This window comes from Trichosurus vulpecula, chromosome 8 (assembly GCF_011100635.1).
Source record: "Trichosurus vulpecula isolate mTriVul1 chromosome 8, mTriVul1.pri, whole genome shotgun sequence".
NCBI classification, from domain to species: domain Eukaryota; kingdom Metazoa; phylum Chordata; class Mammalia; order Diprotodontia; family Phalangeridae; genus Trichosurus; species Trichosurus vulpecula.
In genome coordinates, this window is record NC_050580.1 from 212,872,849 (window position 1) to 212,892,210 (window position 19,362).

At 37.4% G+C, this 19,362-nt stretch overlaps 1 protein-coding gene across 1 annotated transcript in view; it reads right to left on the reverse strand.

The window, feature by feature from the left end:
* ARMH4 (armadillo like helical domain containing 4) overlaps nucleotides 1–7,677 on the reverse strand; it is a 54,630-nt gene extending 46,953 nt beyond the window's left edge. The window contains exon 1 of the mRNA XM_036736704.1: nucleotides 7,548–7,677. The gene's annotated coding sequence lies outside the window, so the exon portion shown is untranslated. The remainder of the gene's footprint in view (nucleotides 1–7,547) is intronic.
* Nucleotides 7,678–19,362: the final 11,685 nt, after the last annotated feature.

The window sequence follows — 19,362 nt, forward strand, 5'->3', positions numbered from 1 at the left end:
AGAAGTAGAAGGGGGCCTGCACACAATTAAGGGCCATTTTGTTTTTTCCCTTGGCTTACCATAGCCAAAGAATTCATTCCCAAATAGTTAGCCCACTGGTAACGAATCTTGGAAAGCAGACTCGGTCTGTTGCTGAGACAACACTCAGTCTTCCCCGTATGGCAAAAACTCCCAAAATCTGCACTCTCCCAACATATTCTTCCACCACCCTTGGTCACTTCTATGTTATGATGAGGCACTAGGGTAAGATTTTTCTGGAAAGACAGATGTAGGTATAGAAATAGCTCAAAGTCAAATGAATTACAAAAGAAACATTAATATCTAACCTACAAATGAATAACTAAGCTAGACAGCCCTACTAAATAAAAGGCTAGTCCACTTTTTTATCTCAGTTGTATTTTTCAAAATTATTTTGGTTTTTTTAATTAAAATAAAGTATCTGACGGCAAACCAACATATTACATTACTGTTTTATGGATACAGCTTCTATGAATTCTAGACAAACACAAATAAGGGTAAGTCATGGGTGTATTTGCAGTGGGAGTTCTCTGAACTCAGAGACTAGTAAGTAAAAATATGTCATATTTTATTCTGTGTAGTTTTTTAACAATAATAATAACAATAGGTAGCATTCATATACCACTTTAAGCAGGGGTGTGCTGATAGCGTTTACTATTAAACATTAAACATTTCCTGACTGTCCAGGAAGAAAGTGTACCCACAACACACTTTTAAGTTTAATCTGTACTGTTAACATTTTCTCCATAAATTTCTTAATTCTAGACAATCAACAAAACAATAAATCAAACCCTGATTTGTAGCATTCACCAGTTTCTGAGGAGTAAATGCTCATACTGAAAATTTTACAATTGCCTCACAAGCTACTTCTAGCTGTCTCCAACACACCCATGGTTTTAAAGCTTGCAAAGGGTTTTACATTTATTTGGTCCTTCACAAAACCCTGCAAAGTAGATGCCACTTTTAGCGCTCTTTTATGCATGAGGAAACTGAGGCTGAGAGAGGTTCTTACTTGCTTATAAGTATTTAAAGTAGTATTCAAACTCAGATCTTTCTGACTTCAAGTCCAACCCTCTTACTACTACACCACTTAGCTGCCTAAATTAATGGAACGGTTGCACCCTTCCAAAAACAAAAACCTGTGGGGGAAAAAAATAAGTTAATCTAATCTCATGTTTTTACTACCTAAAAAATATTTCTACTTGGATATCCTAACACCTCAAATACAATAGGTCCAAAATTGAGCTCTTCAAATTTTCCCACTAGCTAATCTCTCTCCTAAATCTTCCATTTCTGTCAATGTCAGTGTCAATACACTACCTATTCTCAGCGACCCAGTTTTATAACATTAGAATCCTGCTGGATTCTCCTCCTCCTCTTTTATCCCTATATCTAGACATTCATCAAGTCCTATTGATTATGCCTTCATAATATGACTTAGTATTTTCCCTTCATCTTTATTCCCATCGCTACCATCATAGTCCAGCCCCAGATCACTTCAATGAATTATTAAAGCTCCTTTTCAATTAAATTATCCCTCTGCCCATAATTTCTCCTTGCTTCTATCATACCATATGTTCATGTCACTTTAAATCTTCCTGAGGCACAGTTTTTGTTACACTGTTTCCTTGCTCTAAACTCTTCATACCATTTCCAACTTTATGTCTACCACTCCCTAATCTAAATTACACAACCCAACAAAGCTAGCATTCCTCTCTCATGCTCATTCCAACATCCAAACTTTTGCTCTTTTTGTTCCCTACAAACTAAAAATCTCATTACTGTGAGTCATTCCCAATCCTTCTTAATTCTAATGCCTTCCCTCTGTTAATTAGTTCCTATTTATCCTGTATGTGAGTTGCTTGTATATATTTGTTTACATGTTTTCTCTCCCGGTAGATTGTGGTCTCCTTAAGGGTAGGGACTATGTTTTACCTGTTTTTGTATCAGTGCTTAGCACAATGCCTGGCATAGAGCAGGCACTTTATAAATGTTTATGGATTGGTTGACGGAAATGTCTTCTTTTTCTTCCCTTAACCCTCACGTTTCGATATCCTACCCATCTTTCAAAGTTCAATCAAAGCACCATTTCCTTAAATCCTTCTCCAAATAACCTGGGCACACAGTTATTTCTCCCTTTTCCAACATATTCTAACCTCTATCTATACCACTTTTGATCATGAATTCTATTTCACGTTTACATATCTCATTGCCCCAACAAAACTACAGGTTCTAAGAAAATAGGTACTACCTTACACTTCTATATCCCACCACCATACCCAATAGAGCTCTAGATGTACAGCAGTGATGAAATAATTATTTGAGGTTGGCCCAAATATAAATAATATTTGCAGAATGCAGAAGAAAGAAGGCATTTATGGATTCATATATTTAAGATAATATTTCTAACAATAATTGTTTCATGGATTCCTCTAAGTCTAATTATACGCACAACATCTAGATCACTATGATGACAAAATGTCTTCTGAATTTATCATTCGACCGAAACTACTTTATCCAAGTTAACAATAATCTCTAAATTGGTCTTTCATCAATCTTTACCCTTTTTTTACCTTTCTGCAGCATTTGCCATTATTGATCACCTCCTCCTCCTGCATGCTCTCTCTTCCCTGAGTTTTCATTACATTTGCCTTTCCTGGTTCTCTTTCTACCTATCTGACTGAGTTTTAATCTCCTTTGTGGAATCTTCTGCCACATCACTCCCATTAACCCTGATGTTTACCAAAGCTCTGTTCCTAATCCTCTTTCCTTCTCTCTCCTTGGTGATCTCATCAGCTCCCAAGAGTTCAGTTGTCATCTCTACGCAAATAACTCTTAGAGCTCCAGGCCCACTTCACAAACTGCCAATTAAATATTTTGAACCGGATATCCCATAGGAATCTCAAAATCAACATGTTCTAAAACATGATGTTTTTATCTTTCTCCCCAAAACCCTACCCTCTTCCAAACTTCCCTATTACTCTCAAAGGTATCACCATCTTACTTGTCACTCAGGTTCATGTCAGTATCATCCTTTACTCTTCCTTCTCACACACCCACATATCCAATCTGTTGCCAAATCTTAACACTTCCATCTTAATAATGAGGCTCATAAAGGTCCTCTTCCCTCTACTCACACAGCCACCACTATAGTTCAGGACCTTACTATCCCTTGTCTAGACTATGGCAATAGTCTTCTGCTTAGCTCTCCCCCATCTCTCCCCTCCTCCAATCCATTCTCCACACAGCTGTCAAAGTAATTTCCCCAAAGTACAGGTCTTATCATGTCACATCTCTTCTCAATATACTCCAGTGGTGCACTATTACCTCCAGGATAGAATATAAAATCTTTAGTTTGGAATTTAAAGATCTTAAAAACCTGGCTCCTTCCTACCTTTCTAGATTTCTAATACTTTATTCTCCTTCACATAATGAGGTTCTGGCTATACTGGCCTGTTTGCTATTCCTCACACATAACACTCCATCTCCATCTTTGCCTTTGCACTGGCTGTGCCACGTATCTGGAAATGTCCTTCTTCCTCTCTGCCTTTTAGACTTCCTGGTTTCCTTCAAGACTCAGCTCGAATGCTACCTTTTACAGAAAGCCTTCTCCAATCCTTCCAACTTAGAGCCTTCCCCTCAAAGGTTTCCTTACATCTCCTCTCTCTCCCTCACTCTCTTTCTCTCTCTCTCTCTCTCTCTCTATATATATATATATATGTATATATGTATATATATGTGTGTGTATGTATATGTATGTATGTATATGTATATATGTGTGTGTATATGTATATGTATATATGTGTGTATGTATGTATATGTATATATGTGTGTATATGTATATATGTGTGTATGTATGTATATGTATATATGTGTGTGTATGTATGTATATACATACATGCATGTATATGTATGTATATATGTGTATATATACAGTTATTTACATGCTATCTCCCCCATTAGAATACAAGTTCTTTGAGGCCAAGGACTGTTTTTGCTTTTGTTGTATTCCTAACACTTAACATAACACTTGGCCCATAGCAAAGACTTAAGAAACACTTACTGATAGATGAATGAATTATTGATACTAGTACTCTACTCAAATCCCACTCCAAAGTCTTATCATAACACAGGGAATGGCTAAACAGTGTACTACATGGAGATAATGGAATATTTTGTATTGTAAAAAAAAAGAATGGGAAGATATGAACTAATGCAAAATGAAGTAAGCAAGATTATTACTATTAGAATTTAAATGTAAGTAACAAAAAAAAGAAAGAAACTGAATGCTGGGTAATTATAATGTTTGACTTGGCCCTAAAGAGGAAAGAATGTACTTCTTGCCCTTGTTTGCAGAGATTTGGAAGGCAACACTATGAGTTAGGTTCTATTATTTTCTTAGAGTCATAGATGAGAAAACTGAGGTTGCAAGGTTAAATGGTTTACAATGGATCACACAGCAAAGAAGTGTCTGAAGCGAGATTCAAACCCAGGTCATCCTGATTCCAAATCCTGAGTTCTATCCACTATAGGTGTGGAATATTGCCTATATTGTCTAATTTACTTGACCTGATGTATAATTTTATTTAACTGCCTTTTTCTCTTCTCTCTTTTTAAAAAAATCTTTGATACATAGGATACTTCTCTTCAGAGGGGGGAGAGAAGGAATATACTTAGAAATAAAGGCTATGTAAAAACAAAAGGTCAATATTTTTTTCAAAAGAAATAATACTGCTAATAATAATAACTTTCCCATGTGTGTTTGGTTTTGGTTAGTCTTTCCTTCTTTAGAAATAGATCAAAAACACTGCATATAATGTTAGGATTTTTCAATGTGTTGGTTAGTTTTGCTGAACTTTTTTTACTCTGTTATGAGGGACTGCTCTCTGAAAGGGAAGGATACTCTGGGGAATGTGCACCATGCTAAAACAAAAGATATCAATAAAAATATATATGTTTTAAAAAGAAAGTAAGTAATACATCAGTCTTGTCAATGTGGCTTTTTTTGGTCAGGACCTTCCCAAAGTTTCAATTCTATCATAGGTTCATCAACTTATCATTGCTCCCAAGCTTCTTTCTCAATTTCTCCTCATAGTTCATATACATGTATGTCTGTATATAGATAATACAAATTATTTATAAAAGAAGAAAGGAGAATATTTCCCATGTTTGCTTTTATCTCACATCCTTTCTTCCAGTGCATGACTCTTCTTTAATACATGTCAACATATCTCTTTCTATCAATCAACTTCATTCTTATCTAACTCAACTTTTTTTAACCATTAAGTCTACCATTTCCAATATAACTTCTCAATGACTCACCTAAGCTTATCACCATAAACCTGGCCCTATCAACATAGTTTTATCTTCAGTGTTTCTGCTGGCACCCTTTAACACCTGCATTACTGGGCAAATTGACAATTGTCATTGTCCTGCTACATCCTTCCAGATTCATGCTCCAGTCATCCTCTATGCAATTTAAATAAGCTGGAAAGATGTATGAACTTTTCAAAGAGCAGGTCTCTGAAAATTGGGGGAGGGGAGAATAAGGAAAATTAACTACAAAAATCTACTGTAAAAATGACACTGAGTGAGAAAGAAGTTTAAGATCAAGGTTGGTTGCTTTATTTGCCATTAGTGAAATGTCTTTCCACTTTTAAGAATTATATCTAAATTCGACATGCCACACTTCCAGCTCTCTTCTTGTAACTTAGCAATGTAGGACAGTGAAAGAATCTTCCCATGGCTATGATTTATCATCTCATCCCTAATTTAGTGATGTAACATTCTTACACCTAAATAAAGGAGTTTGCATTAGTCAGAGATGCAGTACCATTTCCCCCTGTCTCCTTCAATGATTCAGTGCATTTTCCATGCAAGGAAGCTCATCTATGAAATTTCAGGTCTCACATAACCTTGTATTCACCAATCTTGATTAATGAGCCCTTATTCATCAATGGCACAGGTATTCTCACTAACCTAACCTGCCACTACTCTATAGTTTTCTAACCTCACTTGGCAAGTTGAATGATTACCAAACCTTTTTTTAATCTTTATACAAGTATACTTCACTTTAAGCAAACCCAATATAGGTAATATAAATTAGGAAATTTTTTTTCATTTTAAAAAGAAATTCATCCCAGTACTCTTTATTTTACATAAAATCTGATGCAAAAACTGTCAATTTGCACACAACTTCTCAGGAATACATCTATTGCATAAGGCAAAATGCACCTATAACTGAAGGGGAGAAGGAAAGTCTTTTAACATAAAATTCCGCATTTTTATCTTCAGTTCAAGTACATAACTAAATGAGGTTCTGTTATTAGTTTTAGTGTGCAAGAATTACTGACTATAGGCTAAGTGAAACCTCTTACTGCATCATCTGTTAAAATAAAATGTAGAGAGGACAATAGAAAATACTTACAACTAATATTTCTTCTTGGAAAAGTTTTTCATCTAAGTCCAATGGTGTTGTTTATTTGAGTTACAAGCTGAAACTTCCAAAGAGGAGAGTTCCCTTTAAATAACTACTCTCTCTCCCTCCTCACTCCCTTCAGTTCTGCACTGAAATTAGTTACCAGGAGCAGGGTACATCACCCAGTATGGATGACATCAACTTTCAGGTAGGCAAACATAGCAAAGCACACAAACTCTTGACACCAATCCCACATTTTCAACTCTGGTATCCTCCTTGTCAGCCTAGTTTTCCTGCCTGACACCTGGAAGACTATAAGCATCATTGGCCAGAGTAAGGAAGCGTATGTAGCTTATGTACACATTGAGATGCTGTCCCTCTAACACACTCCCTAAGAACTAAGACATTCAGCTTTTCTTACTTTGCCCAATTCTAACCTTGGGCAATTTAAAGAAATTTTAGTGACCTTTTTGGGTACAACCATCAAGCTGTGTCAAAAAAAAAATATCGTGGCATTCCTGATTTCAACTGCATCTTTTCACCAAAGTACAAGAAAAGACTTCCACCACCTAATATCCCTATTTGTTCTTGCCGATCTGCGGGGATTGCTACTGGGTGAATAGTGAGTGATCATCTGACAGAAGCAAGCACTTGTCTTCTTGAACTTGTTCTTTGTTATAATACTAGGAGCTAAACGCGAAGAGAAAAAGGCAAACAAAAGCCAGGCTCGCCAGTTCCCCTAGCACAAAGGATTCTCCAGAGTGAAAGCAACGAGTCTGGCCTTTAACTGGGGAACGCCCGGGAATCCTCTGAGGCCTGCTGTCTACCTGGTTAGCTAAACCACTCCGAGTCATACAAGCCAAGGGGATGAGGGCGTACCACCCCCACCCCCCAAGCCAACCGCCCTCAATCCCCTGAAGAACAGCACTTCTCCCAAAGAATCACTTGGCAAGCCTCTAGCCGCCAAAGGCTGAATGGCTACTCAGCCACTGCACCCCCCTCCCAATTCCCTCAGCCACCACCCCGCACCCTAAGTATTAAATGGGGCGGGCTCGACTGCATGCAGGGACCGGTGCGCCCGAGGGGGCGGTGCCCCTGGCCCCTTCCTTACCTGAGCGCTGCGCCCTTTAGGGGGGCAGCGCGCTGAGGAAGGAAGCAGTGCCAAGGCTGCCAAGGCGATGCATTCTATCTCGGCGCCTGCGGCGGCGGCGGCTGCTGCTGCTTTCTGCTTCTGCTGCTGCTTACTCGGCTGCCTCCACCGCTAGGACATTGGGAGGAGGGCGCCTCGCTTGGTTGCCTATTCATAAGGCCTCATTCTAGGCTGGGGATTGGGCTGGGGGGACGATGGACCCGCCCCAGCTCCGCTGTGCCTACAGACGCAGACTGGCAAACAAGACTGTTCCAAGCTCCCCCAGCTCCCTCGCCCCACCACCACTTTCTCCTCCCACCCCACCCTAACTCCAAGAAAAGAGCGCTGGCTAGGCGGTTCCTGTACAGCCTTATCGCCTCTATCTCCTCCTTTCAAGGTCCGCTAGCTTCAGGTACCTCGCAGATCCTCCTACTACCCTCAGACTTCTGCAGCGCCTCTATGCACACCCGCGCTACGTCCTACTACCCGATGTAAAGAAAAACACAGTACTAGTTTGAAAGTCCGCAATTTCTCCGGTCGTTCCCCTCCCTAGAGCGAGGTCTTCAGGTCAATAGTCTTTTACTTGCGGGCATTAAGTGTGCGCTGTTCTCCCAAACACTCTGCCAACTCTAAGGGGATCCTGGGTATATTTGTTCCCAAATGCTCTCACTTTCCTCCAAAGGCAGAAGAGGGTTGAGGGGGGGTGATAGAACTTGGACCTCCCAAGAATCCAGCCTCAGTAGGTGTAGTATAACTCTGGCCATTCAAGCTGATTATGGGATAGGGGAATTCAAACCTAGAAACGTGCGTCAGGAATCAGTATGAACGCTAAGACCTGTTTCTTCGTATAAAAATGATTAACACAATAGTCTTCTGGCCCCATTTTCTGGATGGGAAAACATGAACTGTAATGCATTTATTTATATAAACGCCCAAACATTTTCTTTCCTCTCTCTCCTGAAAGTTCATGAACAAATGGATTGTAGAAGCATCTCCAGCATTCTCCCCCTAAGACTCTTCTAACTGTATGGCTCTTTATAGGAAGCTCACTCTTTTATATTGGGATCGTCAGTAGTGGACTCCAAATTAAAATAGCATAACTCTAAACTCTTCATAATCAATAAATATGTTGGTAAATTATGATGGTTGAGGATGATGGACACCGTTCAGTTGGTATTAACGCACACCAGAGCTTCAGGGTATGTTTTTTAAAGTACCATCACTAAAATATTACTGGATACCAAATCATATCATTTCTGGATTCTTTATAAGACCATTTATTTAGATGTAAAAGTAGATGTAGTAGAACCTATTATCACAGAGTCTTTTATTATATAGGTTGGTTACAAAATAAGTCAAATTAGCTGTATTGTTCAAAACTTTAAATAATGCCTTAATTGTAATTACTGTGTTAATTATCACCAACTAGAAGGAAGACAGCATGGTGCTAAAAAGAAAAGAATTACAGAATCTAAGAGTCAGAAGGGACCCCAACATCCTTCTATGCCAACCCAGACCCAAAAAGAATCCCCAATTATAATATACCTAACAAGTGGCTGTCCAGCCTCTGCTTGAAAATTTTCCAAGAAGGGAAACTCATTACCTCCAGCAGCAGAATATTCCACTTTTAGGCAGCTCTAATTTTAGGAAGTTTTTCCTAACAAAAATCCTAAATTGGTCTTCTGGCAACTTCCAACCATTGTTCCTGATTCTGCCTTCTGGTGTCAAAGAGAACATGTCTGCTCACTCCTCCTAATGAAAATCCTTCAAATACTTGAAGACAGCTATCAGGTCCCCATTAACTCTTCTCCAGGTTAAACATCCCCAGTTCCTTCAACAAATCCTCCTTTGACATAAACTAGAGGCCTTTCTCCATCCTAACTGCCTTTGTCTAGACGCTCTCCAGCTTCATGTCCTTCTTAAATTGTGGCAGTGGACAGAATACAGTTGGGACTACCACCTCTCTATTCCTAGAAGCTCTTAATGCAACCCAGGACCACTTCAGGTTTTTTTGACTGCCACATCATACTACTGACTTATACTGAACTTGACATTCACTAAGACCCCCAGACCATTTTCAGGACAACTATTGTCTAACCAAGCCTCTCCCCTCTTGTGCTTGTGAGGCTGATTTTTTTTTCATCCAAGTGTAACACTTGACATACATCCCCATATATTTCATCTTATTAGATTTAGTCCAATTCTGCATCCTATCCAGAACTTTTTGCATCCTGATTATTGCTCATTTTGCTAGCTGTTACCCTTCAGCTTTATGTTATCTGAAAATTTTATGTACACACTATATTTGTCTATCCAAAACATTGATAAAAATGTGAAATAGTGCAGAGCAAAGCACAGATCCCTGGGCTACTCCACTGAAAACCTCTTGTCATGTTAACAGTGAACCATAAACAACTATTCTTTGAGTCCAGCCATCCACCCAGTTCTGATATCATCTAATTATATTAGCATCTGGTCAACATTGCTCTATTTTCTCCACAAAAATAGTATGGAATGCCTTCTCAAAAGCTTTGCTAAAATCTATATTAAACTATACCTAAAGCATCCCTCTCCTCTACTAGCTTAGTAACGCTGACAAAAAAAAAGGAAACGAATATAGTCTTTGGTGACCTGCTGATGAAATTATGCTAGCTCTTTGTGATCACCAATCATTAAATTAATATTTATTGAGTGCCTACTATATGCCAAGCACTTTGCTAAGTGTAGGGTATAAAAAAGGTACAAAAAAAGGTCCCTTCTCTCAAGGAGCCCACAATCTAAGGGGGAGAAAACATGCAAACATTTATGCACAAAAAAAGATAAATAGATAGATAGACAGATGATAGGTAGATAAATACATATATGTCTATATACATATATGTATATGATAAATCGGGGATAATCTCAGAGTAAGGGCAGCTAGATGGTACAGTGGATAGAGTACTAGTCCAGGAGTCAGGAAGACACGAGTTCACATCTAGCTTCAGACACTTAAGCTGTGTGTCCCTGAGCTAGTCACTTATCCCATTCACCTCAGTTTCCTCATCTGTAAAACGAGCTGAGAAGGAAATAGCAAACCATTCCAGTATCTTTGCCAAGAAAACCCCAAATAGGGGTTTTCAGTCAGACATGGCTGAAACAACTGAAAACAAACAAAACAATCTCAGAGCAAAGGCAATATTAAGGAGGACTGGGAAAAGGCTTCTTATAAAGGGTGAGATTAAGTAACTTGAAGGAAGCCAGGGAAGCCAGGAGGTAGAGAGGAGGGAAAGAGTTCCGTGCATGGGGGACAGCCAATGAAATCATTGGAATCATGAGATGCCTATAATTTACAATTTCTATTCTCATCCCTGTAAAAAAAAAATGACAAACTCAACACTAGACTTTGATTCAGAAGACCAGAATTCAGGCAAGTTCCAGTTCCTACCATCACTAATTGTGTGACTTCATTTCATCTCTTTGAGCTTCTATTTCTTCACCTATAAAGGGGGATAATAATACTTGTGCTATCTAATTCACAGAGTTGTCATGAGAACAAATGAGAATAATGCTTATAAACACCAGTACATCAAGGATAGGTGATTTTGTTTGGAACAAAGGTCCCAATCACCTATAACTGAGTAGACCGGTCTTAGGGAGATGCCTGAAATGCAGAGATGAAGTGCCTTGCCCATCCTCACGCAACTAGAAAGCAGTGCAGAGATGGAATTTTAACCCAACTCCTGACTTCGGGCTTGTTATTCTATCCACCACATCGTGCTGCTTCTCACTGTGTGTGTGTGTGTGTATGTGTGTAAAATATATGTAGGTATGTCTGTATGTATATATACACATATACATATACAGAGAAATAGATCATTATATAAATGTAAGAAATTATTAACACCATTTCAGTGTGGTCTAATAGAGAACCGACCTTAGAGTCAAGAAGATCTAGGGTCAAGCTCCACCTCTGACACAAATTGGCTGCGTAATACTGAACAAGTCATTTAACTTTTCATTGCTCTAGGAAACTCTAAGAATATAGGTTGTAGGGGCAGCTAGGTGGCTCCATGAACAGAGCACTGGCTTTGGAGTCAGGGGCACCTGAGTCCAAATCCAGCCTCAGCCACTTGACACTTCCTTGCTCTGTGACCCTGGGCAAGTCACTTAAGCCCATTGCTTTGTAACAATAACAAAAAAAAAGACTATGGCTTGCAGAGCAGGTAAAGATTTGCACTGATAGATTGAGTGTCCCCATTGGGAGCTCCCTGTTGCAATGAAATCCCAGATCCAATTAAAAAAATTAACATGGATATTAGCTTGTTTGCTCACATAAAAGGTTCCACTATATTTACATATCTTAATACTTATGCAAATATAGCAATGGTTCCTTATACCATTTTTTGCTAACATGTGTCTGTTACATTTTACCTTATGTAAGACAAGGTTTTGCCATTGTTTATCTCTTTTAAGGATATAATGAAAAGAAATGACCTTATGATGTAGTATAAGATGTAGGTTAGTGCTCAAAAAAGAAACTCCATTCTTACTGAAAAGGTTGTTAAACATGGTAATAGGATACTCAGAGAGGTTATACAACTGCCTGTGGGTCTTTAAAAACAGGATGTATTTAATTTGGCTAGAATTAAGAATACGCTAGGAATGGCATTTGATCATTCAAGGTAATGATAATAGAGTCATAGTTGAAGATATAAAACGTGTTTGCTGTGATTATTTGCACAAGACAAGGCTATATATTCGCACAGTTTTTGTTTATCTGCTTCTTAACAAATGTCTTCAAATACTGTGATCTAACTGTTAAAACTAAATTTAGGCCAGAGAGGAATATATTTATTCTGCAATTCTTTGACAGCAAAAGCTAAGTGTCAAAGCCAAAGACTTTTTACACACCAATGACATATACATAAGGGAAAGATCACTGAACTTAGAGCAAGAAGACTAAGGTTTAAACTCCATCTCTGCAAACTCAACTCATAATGTGACTTTTAGACAAGTCACTCATATCTCCAAGCCTCAATTTCCTTACCTATAAAAAAAGAAAATTATATTTGTGCTAGCTACTTAGCAGAGATCTATAAAGCCCAAATGAGAAACTGCATATGAAATTTTAGCTGTTGCCATTGTAATCACGGTAAATGTTAGATTGCTTTATCATTGCCATACTTTGCTTTGTTCTGAAGGTACCAAGAAGATAAAGACATATAGCACAGTACCTGTCATCTCACTAAATGAATTTTCACCAAAAATTATGAAAACATTTTGTTACCTTGGTAATATATCTCACAATAATACCACATAGAAGAAATATTTGGTTTTCAAAAGCCAGTGTTTTTTTAATGCTAGATTAAAACATCCATGGAAGGAACAAGCTTTGTATTGCTAGTTAATTTTTTCATATATGTATATTTATATTTATATGTGTGTGTGCATAAAACCCAGGTCCCAAAACCCATTTGTATAGGACTCTCTTCTTACTGGTGGAGATGAATACCCTGTCCTGCATGAGGGCCAGGGAGAGCTGAGGAAAGCTGAAGTTTTCATCAGTCCCCTTCTAGTCCCCTTTGGGGGACTTTTCAAACAGGAGAAGCAAGAGTCTTCAAATGAGCCACCCCAAGTACTCCTGGCTTCGAGCTTCAAGGGAAAAGAAAGAAAACATCAACCCTACTCCAGATTGCTGAAAGAAAAGACTCTGGGAAGACACAAGAGGGGCCAGAAATCTCCATCATGTTCCTAGTCCCATGTTTTTACTCTAGAGACCTCAGAGAGTTTTCCCTTAGGTGAGTTACAGGGTACTGCCTCTTAGTTGAGCTAAGTTATCTTACTACCAATGGGAGAGTTCCCTCAGTCAGTATTGTCTAATACATATATATATACATATATATATATATATTATCTTTTGTATACCTTCTCTGATTTCTGTTTTGCTACAGTTTGGATAAAAGGCCTTCTTTGCCATTTGCTATGTGTGTTCATTGTGGAACTGGCACTTAGCGGGGAAAGGGGCCAAGCCTTGGACATGGCACTTGGGGTCCTCCTTCCCCCAAACATGACAAAGTGATCAAAAATTAGATGGAACCCAATCATATTCTCTAGATTAATAATATTTAAAGGAGCAAACAGATATACTTCTATTCCAGTACCCCCTCTCTGAGGAAAGTGGAATGGCCTCTGGCCCCAATTTCCTGCTTCCCCTCCTGGAAGGAATAAAATCTCCCTTGGAGAAGGGGGTCGGGGGGATAAGAGTCTAGAGAGGTCTATTTTTCTTCTCTTCAAGTTGCAAAATGACAAACCCCTTTTCACACTGGTGGGCCTCCTACATATAGGGCCTATTCCTTCTGCTACATATACATAGGTGATCATCAATTTAGAAAAGGAAAAGATTTGAAAGATCATCTTTTTTAATTCCCTCATTATATAGATGCAGAAATTGAGACACAGAGAGGCTAAGCAATATTATATACACAGCATATCATAGCTTCCTTAAGTATTTCATAAGTCCGTAGGGGCAAGGCCCATGTTTTTAATTTCTTACATGCTTATATATACATACATATGTATGTGGATGTGTGTGTGTACATACACACACACATACTTGCTTGTATATATATATATCCATGCATATGCATGTATGTATATGTGTATATATATACATATATATATCAAATGGCATAATATTTAAGTATTTTAAGTAAGGAGAATTTAATGAAGATAGGAAGAAATAGATCTCATTATGTCTCCTTAAGATATAGACAAGTCTAACAAAAAGATAAATAATAAAGAAGTTAAGGTGCTGAATAGAATTTTTTAAAAATTACATATAATAGCTCTCTGTCAATTACTAAATGGAGCAATTTGAACTTAGACTATGCACAATTCTCAAAGGTACATGGCATATTTACAAAAATTGATCATGTGATAGGACATAAAAACCTCATGTACAAAAGCATGAAAGCAAAATTATTCAAAGCATCCTTTGCTGACCACAATATAATAAATATTATAATCAATAAAGTTTATTTGAAAAATTGATTCCAACTTCAATGGAGACTAAAAAATTGAACCCTACAGTATTGGGTCAAGGCATAAAACACAGAAATAATTAATAATTTCTCCAAAGAAAATTACAACAATGAGTCAACATAACAAAATTTTTGAGATATATTCAAAGCAGGTCACAGGGAAAATTTATATCTCTTAACTCTTTCATCCACAAAATAGGCATACAACTAAAAAGAACTAGAAAATCAACCAATCAAAAAACCAAACCAAATACAAAAATAGAAATTCTGAAAATCAAAAAGATAAGCAAACTTGAAAGAAAAAACATTGAATTGACAAATAAAACTAGGCCCTGAGATCTTTTTTGGGGGGGCGGGGGGGAGTCAGAAGGGGATTAGTAAACTAGTTAAACCACTAGTTAATCTAATCCAAATGAGAAATGCAAATGAAATTTTCAATATCAGCAATTAAAAAGGAAAATTCACAACAAGGGAAGAGAAAATTGTTAGAAAAGTGAATTGTTAGAAAATACTTTGCCCAATTATATGCCAACAAAACTGATAAATGAAATGAATGAATATCTACAAAAATATAAAATACCAAATTAGCAGAACAAGAGATAGGGATGTTAAATAACACAAACCTAGAAACTCCCAAAAGGAAAAAAATCCCTAGAACTAGGTGTATTTACATGTGAATTCTATCCACTATTTATGAACAATTAATTCCATTATAACATGGACCAGAAAAAAAGGTATCTAACCAAAAACCATCTAGGAAACAAATGTTGTCTTGAAACCTAAAACAGAGACAGACAAAGTAGAGAAATAAAACTATAGAATAATGTCCATAATGAATATCAATGTACAAATATTGCAAAGAGGCTATAACAGCTAAGAGAACGCTGGACTTGGAGTCAAAAATATCTGAGTTCAAATCAGCCTTCAGATACTTAATAGGTGACCCTGGGCAAGTCACTTAACCTCCATGCTGTTTTATGTAAAATGAAGACAATAATTGCACCTATCTCACATAGTGGTGATGATCAAATAAGATAACACACAAAGCACAGCTCAGTACTTCAGGGGATGACCTATTAAACATGAAGTTGAAAAGCTTTTGCCATGAGCAAAATTAACATAACCAGGATAAGAATAGAAGCAGTCAATTGTGGGGAAAGCTGTGTCAAATATTCCCAGTGAGGATCTAATATCCAAGTCATATAGGTAACTAACAGACATATATAGAACCAAAAGCCATTCATAAATAGATAATTAAGTCAAGGGATGTGAACAAATAATTCGCAAAGTAATAATTTTATACTATTATAAACTATATGAAACACTGCTCTAAATCGCTAATAAGAGAAATGCAAATTAGAACAAGTTTGAAACTCCACTTTACAACCATCAGATTGGCGACCTATATAGCTTGTCCATTAGTATGTTTATCTAGGACAAGCAATATAGATGGATAATGAACTGGGCCTAAAATTGCACAAGAGGAGATCAGGTTTGATTGCCTTTGGGAAACTGCAAAGCTCCTTCGATGACCCTAAGCTTCACATTGAAACAAAGTCCTATTTTTTTAATAAAACTTTATTGATTTAGTTTCTATGTCACTTACATTTCCCAATGTACCCTTCCTTCCACCAAGCCCAGAAAGTTAATCTTAAAACAAAAGAAAAACAAAATTCAGCAAAACTAAGCAATACCTTGAAAATTTGTGATACTAAAAGCAGTGTTTTAAATGCATAGTTTCCAAACTCTGTAGAGAAGGCAGAAGGGATAGCTATTTTCATAGCTATTCTTTTAGGCCATGTCTGGTCATAATTTCATAGTATTTAGTTAGATTGTTCTGTTTTTGTTCTTTCCATTTATATTCTTGTAGTCATTATTTATATTTTATTATATTCATATTTATATATTTTCCTGCTTCTGCTTCCTTCACTCTGTATCCATTCACGTGTCTTTCCATATTCCTCCATATTCATTAAGTTCATTGTTTCTTATAACATAATAATATTCCTATAACTTAACATACAGCAACTTATTCAGCCTTTCCCCCCATTAATGGATATCTACTTTGTTTCCAATTCTTTGCAACTACAAAGAGAGCTGCTAAAATATTTTTATATATATATTGTTTCATTTTTTTCTTTTTGTCTTACTTGGAGTATATATCTATTAACATACTATCTTGGCCAAAGAGTCTGGATATTTTAATCACTTTATATTTATTGATGGTTGATTCTGAACTGCCTTCCAGAATGGTTAAACCACTTCACAACTCTACCAAAAGTGTTTTGTGTGCCTGTCTTTCCACAACACTTTCAACATTGACTATTCCCATCTCTTATTATCTTTGCCAATCTGAGGGTTAAGGAGGAATCTCAGATGTGTTTTAATTGTCTTTCCTGTTGATGGTAGGTCAAATTCTTTTGAGTGGTTACAAAGCTCTTCCAGGAGTCCCTGAAAAGTTTTGGGACTCGATGCACTAAGCACAATGTTACTCACAAAAAGAAACCCCTGGAGGATATCTCCATACACAAAAAATCCATTTTTAACTTAGACTTTCTTCTGGACCTCTTCCATCCCAGTCACAAATACACTTGGTGAGCATATAGCTCCTCATTATATGCCTTATCACATGCTTGTGAACAGAGGGCCATTGGACAGTGTTATTTCTGTTATTTTTTAGAAATATTAAATTATTTTGATTTACATATGAAAGCCATTTTGTTGGATGTGAGCCTTTAATCTATCAAGTCAAAACTTTTTTCATAATCAATAAAAAATAAGCAAAATGAAATATTACATTCTCTAAACCTTAAGGTAAATTACAAAATCATGAATATGTGGTCCATTAAAAACCCACTTGTTTTCCAGGAATACCGTATAGAAGATACCCTCCATTTATGTATCCATTTCTTATAAATATTTTATATAGGTAGGGAGGTAGACATATTCAGGTGGCAACTGATGTTTCCTATTCATCCGTTTTAGTACTAATAAAGCCTGAGATTTTTTTTCACTCTCTTGGTACCTTCCTCTCCCTTAGATACTTTGCATATTCATCCTTTGATGCCATAGATCTCTTCCCTATGTACTTGGTCCAATCTAGCTATTTTCCACATCTTTGTTTTCCTTAGTGGTTTTTCTATTTCCTCTATGACTACATCTGAGACTGTGATGGGAGATGCTGAAAAATGATGTTTTGATGACATATGAGGGAGGGAAGGTGATGTCTAAATATCATTCCAATTTGTTCTTCTGTCACAAGCAAGAAAGAGCCACCATCAGGAGGCTATGTGAAAAACGTGACTGTGGAGGAAAAAATGTGTGATCTATATGACTCTTATGTCCATCATTTTATGCTGGTCTAGTTGTATGGCAAGTGTACTTAGGGCTCATACTTAGGACTAGCGCTTTTGGGCCCTCCATCTTTCTGATACTTTTTACTATAAAAGAGTACACCATCTAAGAGAAAGACCCCAATGGTTGCCCAAAGATCAATTTGAAAAGTCCTAAAACAGGCCTCTTCTGTGAATGAAAAAAGTATGACTTTAACAGGAAGTGATTAGCTTCAGTCTTCCTGCCCCAACCATCATGGCAAACCAAATATCACCAAATTTGTGATACCACTACTAGGTCTGTATCCCAAAAAGATCAACAAAAAAAAAGGAAAGGGACCTATTTATACAAAGACATTTCTAATAGCTCTTTTTATGATGCCAAAGAACTGGAAATTGAGAGGATGCCCCTCAATTGGAGAATGGCTGAACAAGGTGTGGTATGATTGTAATGGAATACTATTGTGCTATAAGAAATGATGAGCAGGATGCTTTCTGAAAACCCAAGAAAGGCTTAAATCAGGCCTGCACAACATATGGCCCACCAAAGTATTTTGGGTAGCCCTCGAAAAATGCCAAGGCTGTAAAAGAAAGTAAAGACACAGCAAGTGCTTTGTCTATGCTCCACTTAACCCACCTTCTGCTAGTCACTATTGTGCCCGCCATGTAACTTGGTGGGTGGGTTGCCATTGCACGTGCTCTCCTGTTTGTCACATGACCCAAGTCAACCAACCATTGTCAGTCTGTATCTAGTCTGAGGAGAGAGAGAGTCATCTTTTTGCCGTGTTTTCAGTGGTTACTAGTGTTGAACAGGAACAAAGTTAGTGCAGCCACACACCAACACAGCTGATGCCTGGTATGCAATGAGCAGCAACAACACAAGGGCTTCTTCCCCTCCCTCACTGCGCAGCCGTTCTCCAAGTCACATGAGTGTCTGGTGCTCTCTCCAAGGTCAGACACTCAGTTTAGCATTTCTTTGTATGTGAGCAGTGGCTGTGGAGATTCTTTGGTTCTAACATTAAATTTTTGGGGTGACTTTGTTAAATGAATGATAAAAAGAAATGGAAGATTGAACCAGAACATAGAGTATTTAATCCAGAGTGAATAAAGAGATACTTGTTTACTCACATGAGAGACAAAATACTGTGTCTTGTTTGCCAAGAAATAATGGCCATTCTGAAGGAATACAATCTCTGTCACCATTTCAGATCAAAACATCCTGACTTAAGCAAATTGGACACCAATGGAAAACAAATTAAAGCATTCAAATTGTTGGAAAATCTCAGTGGTACAATGATCCAAGACAATACAATTCATTATGAAAAATGCTATCCACTTCCAATAAAGAACTGATGGAGTCTGAATGCAGATTAAAGCATACTATTCTTCACTTTCCTTATTTTTTCATGTTTTTTTCTGTGTCTTCTCTCACAACATGACTAA